Source organism: Amphiura filiformis, chromosome 11, assembly GCF_039555335.1.
Source record: "Amphiura filiformis chromosome 11, Afil_fr2py, whole genome shotgun sequence".
Lineage (NCBI taxonomy): Eukaryota > Metazoa > Echinodermata > Ophiuroidea > Amphilepidida > Amphiuridae > Amphiura > Amphiura filiformis.
The window spans coordinates 66,441,547-66,452,862 of NC_092638.1; the positions used below are offsets into that span (position 1 = coordinate 66,441,547).

At 36.7% G+C, this 11,316-nt stretch overlaps 1 long non-coding RNA gene across 1 annotated transcript; it reads left to right on the forward strand.

Moving 5' to 3' along the window:
- The first annotated feature begins 520 nt into the window (after positions 1-520).
- LOC140164094 (uncharacterized) lies at positions 521-10,528 on the forward strand. Its single transcript, XR_011860493.1, has 3 exons — positions 521-613; positions 5,980-6,159; positions 10,440-10,528. It is a non-coding gene; the product is annotated as an uncharacterized lncRNA (long non-coding RNA).
- The last annotated feature ends 788 nt before the right edge of the window (positions 10,529-11,316 follow it).

Below are 11,316 nucleotides of genomic sequence, written 5' to 3' on the forward strand. Positions count from 1 at the left end.
ACAGTTTTACTGTTTATGGCGTGACTTATATAAAAAGCATACAAGTTCACGCAAGTATTCCCTGAGTTCTGTCGATATCTTTCAACCACAATTTTCTAGTGAAAATATTTGTTAAAATAATGTATAGGGCATTTACTTCATGTACTTGTTGCAGTATTATATATATTTAATAGCCAATGGCTTTCTGCGGATGTTACAAATCCATCCCGATGAGTTATTTTAATATTACAAACTTTCAGGCTGGATATATCGGAATGTTTCTCAGAGATTGAAGTTTAAAAGAGCCACTTCCAAGTCATGTGCCATGTTTGTATTTTTCGTTTCTTTTTCAAACAAAATGTGTGTAATTTACAGCTTATACTATAAATGATTGAGTCAAGATGATGGTAAGATGAGCAGATTATTTAGTTGCGCGAGTATAATTTTATTTATAAATATAAATGTATTTTGAAACATGTTGTCCTAGAAACTGAGCTTAGTTTTACTACGCAACTCCGGTAATTGTTATTGCTTATTCTTTAGGGTGTTGGATATTGCTATCAGAGGAAGAACCTGTAAAGAGTCATCGGGTGTGATTGTGTTGATGCCATAAGAAATATATCTACAAGAAAAGGTAAGCAACATACCAAGGTGTTTTACAATGGAGGCACTTCAGTTGTTTAGTGAATAATGATTTATTTTGCATAAAATATCAATTTATAGTATAAGTTAATTTAGGGGAAGTGGGAGTTTTGACCAAAAAAAATCGACCAAATATTTCGCTTTCCCCCTCGCGTCAGCTCAAATTGTCCGGATTCTCCCCTTGTTTTCACCTTTTTTTTTTCATTTAAAGCTTAACATTCACCCTCATGGTTTAAATAAAATTTAAAAAACAGATTCCTCCCTCAAGGCGCCAAAAAATTCGGATTCTCCTTTTCAACTTCCACTGGGGTCAATAATATTGAACGGCCCCTAATACGAAACTATTCATTACAGAGTTATGTTGTGCATGTGTTGTATACCCCAACTATCCTACCCTGATTAGCTTCGGTTTTTCGCCATGTTTATCATGTAGAGCCGATATCAAAGTGCACTCGTGTTCTCTTTGGTATATTTCTTAATTGACACTCAAATTGCTAAATAGCATTGCGATATGTCAGTGGCGTAGCGTGGGTCATCACATTGGGGGGCACCGACCATGATGGGGGGGACCGGGTCTGATTGGGGGCACAGGCCATTTTTCGGCAACTATGGGATTTTTAAAATTTCAGATTGATTTGGGGGGGGCACGTGCCCTCGTGCCCCTATGACGCTACACCACTGCGATATATAGCTAAGGATTCATAACGCAACATAATATGCGAACTTTGAGTGCTTGTGATTAAAAGAAGGATGAAATACCTTCAAAATGCGTGCATATCTTCTTTGCAATTTAACTTGATTCTAAATCATCGTACGGGCATCGTATCCGTGGCACTTAGTGATTTGTACATTTCAAGAAAAGAAACGGTGCCAAGTAGGCATCCCTCCAGCAAAAAAACTTGTAACCCCATTGACCGGCGGAAAACATTTGACCCCAGGGGGCCATTCAAACTTTCTGAGTACGTACCACTTTTAAGAGCCCTATTTTTAAGCTAATTGGTACATTGCAAGTGTATTTCAGCTGAGATGAATGCAATTACTGACGAAGTTTAAAAAATATCACTACAAACCTTTATAAATTTGATAATCACAGAACAATGTTGCATAAAGTCCAAAATTGTGTCCCACACAAGGCTCAAATTCAGCTTCCCTAAATCCGCCATGATTTAAACTTATAGAAAGCACATTTTCTATCAAACAATTATTTTACACCATCTCCCGACACACCCCAAATAATATATAGCCCGTGCGATTTATGCGGACTCCGTCCAGACCAGTCTTTGAATTTCGAGAAAAAATATTCCATATTAAATGTCAAGTCTGTATATTACATTTTAAGAAACTTCTGCGCATTTCACTGAAGTGATGATGGTGCTAATTTTGTATATTTAGCACGACATTAAATAGCGCCCTCTTTGTTACATTAAGTTTGCTGTTGGGCAATGTTCCCGGCAATGTTATACATTAAGGTTACTGTTGGTCAATGTTACATTAAGGTTAGGGTTAGGGTTAGTGGGTTGGGATCAGGATTAGTGGGTTAGGGTTAAGGTCAGAGTTAGTGGATTAGGGTTAGGGTTAGTGGGTTAGGGTTAGGGTTAGTGGGTTAGGGTTAGGGTTAGGGTTAGGGTTAGTGGGTTAGGGTTAGGGTTATTGGGTTAGGGTTAGGGGGTCTATTGCCATTTCGTCTAATACCATTTCGTCTAATTCCCGTTTAGTCTATATTCAATTGGTCTATTACCAGAAAGGCTAATTGCCAGTTAGTCTAATAATCATATAGTCTAATGTCCATTTAGTCTAATATTGTTTGGTCTAATAACCGGTATGTCTACTAACCATATAGTCTAATAACCATTTTGTCTAATATTTCATTAATAAACATTTGGTCTAATAACCGTTTGGTCTAATAACCGTTAGGTCTAATACTCGTATGGTCTAATAACCAGTTAGTCTAATACCATTTCGTCTATTTATTAATAAACTTAATGCTTGTAAGACTAAATGGTGTGTAGACCAAATGGGTATTAGACCAAATGGGTATTAGACCTATTGGTTATAGACCAAATGAGTATTAGACTAAATGGTTGTTAGACTAAATGGTTTTAGACTTATTGGTTTTAGACTTATTGGTTATTAGACTAAATGGTTATCGGATCAAATGGTTATCGGACCAAATGAATAAAGGACCAAATGATTATTGGACGTAGTGGATATATACCTAATGGGTTTAGACGAAATGGATGTAGACAAAATGGATATTAGACCAAGTGGTATTAGACCAAATGGCAAATCCCTTAGGGTTAGGGTTAGTGGATTAGGGTTAGGTTTAGGGTTAGTGGGTAAAGGGTTAGGATCAGGGTTGGGTTAGGGTTAGGGTTAGGGTTAGTGGGTTATGGTTATGGTTAGGTTTAGGGTTAGTGGGTTAGGGTTAGGGTCCCAGTAACAACAAAAACATCAATACCGCAGGGCCGGCAGGCCCGAGGGTTAGCGTTAGAGCTAGCGTAACCATATCCGTACTTAGAGACAGCTTGTCACCCATTTAATACTTTTTTAAAACTTTTTACCCCATAATCTCCCTCATTCTTCAGGCCCTGCCCTCTATCGGTGGCTAATTTACAGTTAAAGCTTGTTTTCTATTGTATTGGGAGCAACATTGTTTCCTTGTAGGCCTGCGGCGCAACCTTGAACAATATTGTCCTTGAGCTAACGCCCCGTAGCCATCCCTAGCCAGCCCCATACCAAGGATTATTAAATCAGGATGTGACACTCCCTCATTAGCATGTGTCCAATTCATATGACCTGGCCAGAGGGCGTTAATATTGTTATGAATTTAAATTGGGGAACTAGTCCATGGGAAAGGAGAGCGAGGTACCAGATTTGGAGTCCCAAGGGATGAGGGAATGACTTATGATGGCTTATGATCAATAATCAATTATCGAATGAATTATCGTCACAACAATATAAATAGACGTTTGATTAAGGGACATAGTAGTTTCCGTTTGTATCGGCTATACGCTACCGAACGAAACATAATTATTATGCACATTCCGTGTCACGGAAAAATGTCGACCAGACTAGCTTTGCCAAAAATTTTTTACCCTATTTTACTACTACGGTAAATTAAGATGGCGGTAAATTACCATGTAAATTAACCGGTAATTTACCGACTCACAACACTGACATGAATACAAGTTTTAGTATTATTTAATAATATATTTCCTCTATCGTTTGACGTACAATGGTACAGGTCGGGGGGGGCAAAATAGTTTTGTACATAACTGAGGGTGGGGGACGGGGGTCATAACAGTTTTAGGTCCATTAACTTGTGAGACCGGGGGTCAACAAAGTTTTGGGAAAAAATATATTGACCCCCACCAAAGTATTTCTGAACACTCCCTAAAATTAGTTGATTTTTCAGCAAATGTTATTTTTCAGTGAGGTTTGCTTTTATTCCGTGTTAAATTATGGCAAACGGAAACAATCAAAATATGATGTAGCTAGGAAACAAATACTACAATCGCCCCTGGGTGTCACCCATGCATACTTTTTAATGTAGGCTACCGGTATAGGGGCCAATTGCCAATCACAAAGTGGCGCTGTTTTGGTTCTCACCCAAATATTCTATTAAAAAAAAAGGTCATGTGCTCACCCCATGACCCCATATTTTTTACATGTTGCTCTCACCGAATGCCCCTTAGTGCGAAAGTGCCAGCCTTAGACCTATATCCATTTCAAATTGAAGTGCCCCCCCCCCCCCCCGGGGTAGGACCTACCAATACATTGAACCATAGATGTCAAAGAAATGCTAATCACTTACACCTTGTAAGATTAGTCTCTTTGAAAAGAGCGGTATTGTATTCAATCTATTATATGATTGAAGACAGGTGTACAGACGGCTTGACGTGAGCCTATGAATTTTTGCTGGGGTGTTGTGGTGAACGCTGGTTATCATCGATGTTGAAGTTCCTATAATAGTTCAATGTAAGAAAATGAGCCAATAGACGTGATGAATAAAGATCGGATTTTTGGATTATTAGTGGCGGTATACAATTAAATGTCAAAAGTACGGTGCTATTCTACTTTTAAACAATAATTCATACTGGCAGGCTACACCAATAAGTGTATTCGTGCAGATTGATATTTTTCGGGATACTTATCCACAGGGAGGAAGCACATGGCAAATATTATTGTCGCAGGCGCCATTTTGGAATGTCACGTGAGGTGTCAAATGATTTTTGTGACTTCAAATACTCACTGTATTTCATATCTTATGCTTGTCGTACATTTCCGTCGTATTATCGATAGTTAGTCTTAATTTCGACATTACTAGATCAACAAAACATTCCCTTATTAAATTAAAAGACTTTCTGGCAGAAACAAATCACTGTGGCCTGATGGGATCATAGTAGTTGACCCACTTCCGCCCGGTCTAACCTTGCTTGGGGGCGCTTTTTACTATCTTCAACAGGTTCGATTCGCTAAACTTACGACACCTTTATGTGGTGACCTCAATCACATGGGCTGAAACAGAGTTGGTGTGAGTTATTCATAACCGATCGATACCTTGCCTCACTTTGTTGAGCGCAAGCCAACCAAATTTGCCATAAGTTTGCGTGGCTAATATAAAAGCTCAAGGACAATATTGTGTCACCCTCTGCCCATACCTATAAAGAAACAATGTTTTTAACTTACCAAAAATTCAAGCTTTTGTAAATTAGCCACCGATAGTGGCAGGGCCTGAAGAATGAGGGAAATTACGGGGTAAAATGTAAAATAAGTAGAAAGTGTAACTCAAATATTTAAACTCCGTTAAAAAATGGGTGACGGGCTGTCTCTAAGTATGGATATGGGTGACGGGCTGTCGATAACAAAATCTCTTAAGGTTATCCAAACCCACTAATCCTAACCCTAATCCACTATCCCTAACCCTAACCTTAATGTAACATTGACCAACAGTAACCTTAATGTATAAAATTGGCCACTGCAGCACCATTAATGTAACACATGGCGCTAATTACTGCCGTGCTAAATATACAAAATAAGCATCATCATCACTTCAGTGAAATGCGCAGAAGTTGATTTTTCCATTTGTATATATTTACAAAATAAGAATGAGAATGCCTTAAAATGTATCATCATAAACAAAATCAGGTCATCATCGATTTCAACATATATCAATTTATAGAGAATCATTGCATTATCATCATCATTATCATCATCATCATCATCATCATCATCATCATCATCATTATCATTATCATTATCATTATCATCATCATCATCATCTTCTTCTTCTTCATTATTGCTGTTGTTATCGTTATATTTATATTATACGGTATATATTTTATTTTTTCCCATCAGAAATCAGACAGAGGGCATCGATTACTTAACCCATCAGTGATAAAGAATTGCAGAATGTTAGTTTGATAGTAAGGGTAAGACGTCACCGAATTTTGGGTCGAATTTGCCTTTTTAAAGAAGATTTTTGGAGCTTGATTAAGTAAAGCTTGCAACTGCTGTTATTTCTGCAAACGGAATGAAGTAAGTGACACACTTAAAAACTGATACCACTTACAGAGTGGCGAGAGTTAACAATGTATCTATGGCGAATTTTAACACTATTAATCATATGTTCTGTAGGCACTCCTTGTTTTTCTTGTGGTACTTGTGGTGATTTTTCTTCTATTTCATCCTTACGCTACTACAGGTCGTCTATGGCCACATATTATTTTAGTGCGACCAAAAGTTGGTTTTCTAATGGTACTTTTAACATACCAATTTCCTATTATAAATACTCGTCGGCTAGATGTAATTCGTACAGCGATAAATTTTACATGCAAGATGTTGACGAATTTCCATTTCATGAACGGTATGCTGAACCCGTCTATAGTAATTCTCTTTACTTTAGGGTTTCCTATGAATATGAAACAGGATATACGCTACCTGTGGACGAGAATTCTTGTAATGGGGTATATGTCGTCTCAAATTCACCCCAACGTATAAAGGCTTTGGCGGTCCATATGTGCACGATCACATTTATCGCACAATCTTACGCACGGGTCTTAATACACGTGTTGCAAATAAAGGCAAACCATAATTCGTCTTCTTTCTTTATAGAGCAAAATGATGAAGGCGTCTTTGTTTTCCCATTTAAATCTTGTAATACGACGATTGTTGGACATACGTTGATTGTAAATCTAATAATGGGTTATCTAGACATTCAAGTACAAGTTGTTGACACTAATATAAATCTCAATGTAGATACGTGTGCACCTTACAAGTATAGGAACGTCGAATGGTACTTTTACAAAACAATTGCCAAATTAGGAGATCTACCATGGTTTAAATTGTACTCTTATCACATTACGTGTCCTGCCGATTGTATTTGTACATTACATCATAAAGAGTGGCTAGTTCAATGTTTGGATGTAAGCACTGTATCTTTAATTGTTTGCAATCGCAACATCGCAGGTTTGACCTTGACAGAGACTGGACTCAACATCCTTTCTCCTTATGCGTTTTCCTGTTTTCCAAATGTGATGATCTTAATATTGAGTAATAACAGGCTAGAAGTTTTACCAGATAATGTGTTTTCTGATTTGCATATGTTAATTGTTTTGGATTTGGAATTTAATACCTTGACAGCGCTGTCAAACAATGTTTTGACTCTCTTGTAAGTTTGCAGAAACTCTTCTTGGCCAGAAATCAACTTGCTAGGGTTTCTGCCAACGTGTTCTCTATGCTTGACAATCTGACTACATTAGATTTGAGCAAAAACAAGCTGTCTTCAAATCTGACCTATGAGAGTATCAAAGGATTACAAAGCTTAGAACATTTGTTCCTCGGAAGTAACGAGTCCGTTTTGGTTTTAGCAGATTTTGGATTTGAGAGCTTGTCGAACTTAACGAGATTATCTTTGTCAAATAGCATGCTGACAGGGGTTTTACCTCTTGGCAGCTTCACTGGATTATTTTCGTTGCGCAGATTATTTCTAGATAATAATGAAATTACCTTTGTCAGGAGTAATACATTTGAATCTTTAACAAATCTTATTCAGTTAGATTTAAGTTTCAACAACATTAACGTCTGGCCAAAAGAGGCGTTAGCACCACTAACAAAGATAAAGATCTTAAATGTAGGCTACAACAGATTATCAAATATCTTCAATGATTCTTTCCTACCATTAAGTACGTTACGACAACTACATCTTCATCGAAATGCATTGACCTCATTGCCTCCGGGTATCTTCGACAATCTGGTGAATTTGAAAAAGCTTATACTCAAAGGTAACTTCCTTGTAGATTTCCCAGATGGAATATTTCAATTTATGATCGAAATGGAGTATATCGATATAAGCGACAATAACATGGATATTTTACCCAATATTTCTAATATACATCTTTTGAAAAAGTTGTATGCAAATGAGAACAAATTCATTGATATCTCACTCCCGATTAATGCGAATGATTTAGAAAAGCTTGAAATTGAAGGGAATTTGATAGCTTATTTGAAAAATGATTTACTATCCTCCTCTACAAAACTAACACATTTCAAAATGGCCTCAAACAAACTTAAAGTTTTACCGGAAAATGTGTTTAATGATAACGTCAAATTGAAAATACTGATACTTAGTGACAATAAATTATCAGATCTACATAAGGATATATTTAAATCACTGACGAATTTGCTGCTTCTTGACTTATCACGGAATACGTTGTTGTCATTACCAGTTGGTCTATTTCGTAGAATGGGCAAAATAAGAGTACTTTATTTATCTAGTAACAGGATTAAAGAATTACCAAGCAACTTGATGGCATCCAATACTCTATTGGAAGTTTTGTTACTAGGTGATAATAGTTTGTCTGAGTTAACAGATAATACATTCAGATCACTGACTAAGGTACGAATGATAGAAATTAGAGATAACCGTTTGTCCATACTTTCCGATAGCTTACTTATTTTTGCCTCAGAATTGGTTACTTTCTTTGCGACTAATAACAAAATTACTACCCTCCAAGAAAACATCTTTTCTTCTACGAAGAAATTGACTCTTCTGGATCTAAGTATCAACAAAATCACAAGTTTACCGGATAATATGTTTTCTCAGTTAGATTCGTTAAGATATTTAGATTTATCTTTTAATCTGTTGCATATGCTGCCATCATTTTCTGAATGCTTTAATTTGAAAATTCTTAAATTAAATCATAACAATGTAACAGTTCTAACTTCTTTTACATTTACAGGCCTCCAAGCTATCCAAATGCTAAATCTGCAAAACAATAATATCACACATGTGTCACCAACAGTTTTTGGTATGATGTTTAACCTTGTAGTTCTTAATTTGAATGCTAATCGTATTAGATCTACATCACCAGGATTTTTCAGATACTTAAGGAATCTAGATAGTTTGAAATTGGCTGCAAATAATCTCACTTCTATTAGTAGTTTTTCAGGATTAAACCGGGTTAGTTTTGTAGATTTAAAACATAATAAACTGACCGAAATTAAAAGCCAGTTAGTTGATCCTTTACAGGAGTTGAACATTCTTGACGTATCACATAATGATATCCAAACCATATACGTTAAAAATGTAGGGTTTGCATTGCATGCTAAAACATTTGACTTAAGAGGAAACCCACTGAAATTTTTGAGCCAAAGTGTGCTAACAGGATTAGAAAAATCGGTTATTGTAGTGGATACTTTCTCTTCTTGTTGCTTTATGGATGGTGTCAATATCACCTGCATTGCAATATATCCTCGTTCGGCATATTTGACTTGTAAACGCATGCTCTCCAATATTTTCCTACGTATATCTATGTGGCTTGTTGGTATTTCTGCCTGTCTGTTAAATGGAGCTGTAGTATACAACCGATTGATGAAATCGAAAGGTAAGGGCAATAAAGGTCAGAATTTTTTTATTTCAAATTTAGCCTTATCTGATTTTCTTATGGGAGTTGACATGATCTTATTGGCATCTGCAGATATGTATTATTCAGAAGATTTCCCATCGTTTTCTGACCATTGGAGGCATTCTGCTCTTTGCAAGATCGCTGCGATGTTGTCTATCCTATCGAGCGAGGCATCCGTGTTATTTGTGACTCTAATCAGTTATGACCGATATCTTGGAGTACTGTATCCATTAGATAGAGCTGGTTTAGGATCGACTCGAACAAATATATGTACCATAATTGCTTGGCTTACTTCGTTGGTTCTTTCCCTGGGTCCAATTGTATTACAACTTTATTTCCCAGGTTCATTTGAGTTGTCTGAAGTTTGCGTTGGAATTCCGATGGTAAGGACACCAGTGACGTCAGACAAAGACATACATACCAAACTTTCTTTACCTGAATTTACTTTAGATTATACGTATAATGCGAGTAGTTTTATTAATAAAAATGACCAAGGAGCTCTATTTGCACTGGGCAATTTTAACTTGAAAAGAACAACCACTTTATTGGATATTTTTCATCAGATTTCTATTATTTCTGGTTACCGGGTGACTAGTTACATATCAATTGTAATTTTTATTGGGTTTAACCTTGTATGTTTTATAACAATAGCTGCATTGTACTGTCAAATGTTTCACGCGGCTATAAAATCTTCAGCGAATGTCCAATCATCAGCTACAAATAAAGAACGGCGCATGGCAATGAAAATGTCAGTGATCGTTATGACGGATTTTTGTTGCTGGGTGCCATTATCATTTGTGTGTTTGCTTGTTCAATGTGGTGTTTATACGGTCAAGCCAGAAATGTATGCTTGGACAGTGGGTTTGATCTTACCCATAAATTCCTCGATTAATCCGTTCCTTTATACATTAGCTTTCCTTATATCTGATGATTGGAAGAAGAGCAAAGAAGATAGTAGGATCCGATCCACACTCCAACCTTGACGAGATCTGAACATATGGCACATCAAACAGGTATGTAATGAAAATTCCGATATTGTGCGGTTATATGCTATCAGTGTTGGAACCAGGGCCTCTATTGCTGGGAGAGGGGATTCTTGAATATGCAATACCCGTCCTGGAGAAGGGTTCTACATCTGCATTAACTTTCCTGGGGCTGAACAAGGGATGCGGGAGGTGGTGAAGGTTTCCCTCGGAGTCAAGAAAATGTTGCCAAAATAATGTCAAAACTGCCAATTTTAACAGTATCTGATCAAGTTTTTCCGTAGCGCTGCATTACTTCTCTTGAAATGCGGGTCCCCTTGGTGTCGAGAAAATTGTGCTAAAATTGAAATCAAAATCACCCAATTGAACAGTATCTTATCAAGTTTTTATATTGGTGCTCGTAGACATTTTGCCAAAATGTCAAATTCTCCCTTTATCACAGTCTCTTAAAGGGCATATCATATCATCTTCATATCATTGGCAAGCTAATATTATGAGGACAATGAAAATGACTCCTTTTTTAAGAAAATAAGACGTTTAAAATTGATATTCCGCAAAAAACAACTGTAAGCGGTGAGTTCCTTCGAACGAGACATATTTGATCTAGAAGGTTTGACGCCATGAAATGAAATGTGCCCGCTTTGAAAGAATGGACTGTAAACACTCTCTATGCACAGAACGCATACTGTTGTTGTTCTCAGAAAAGAACTCTAATCAAGTATTACAAATTTAATGGTTTTTAAACATATGGATAAAATCAGCCGCTTCTTTATTATATATTAGTATATTATGATATTACAATTCAT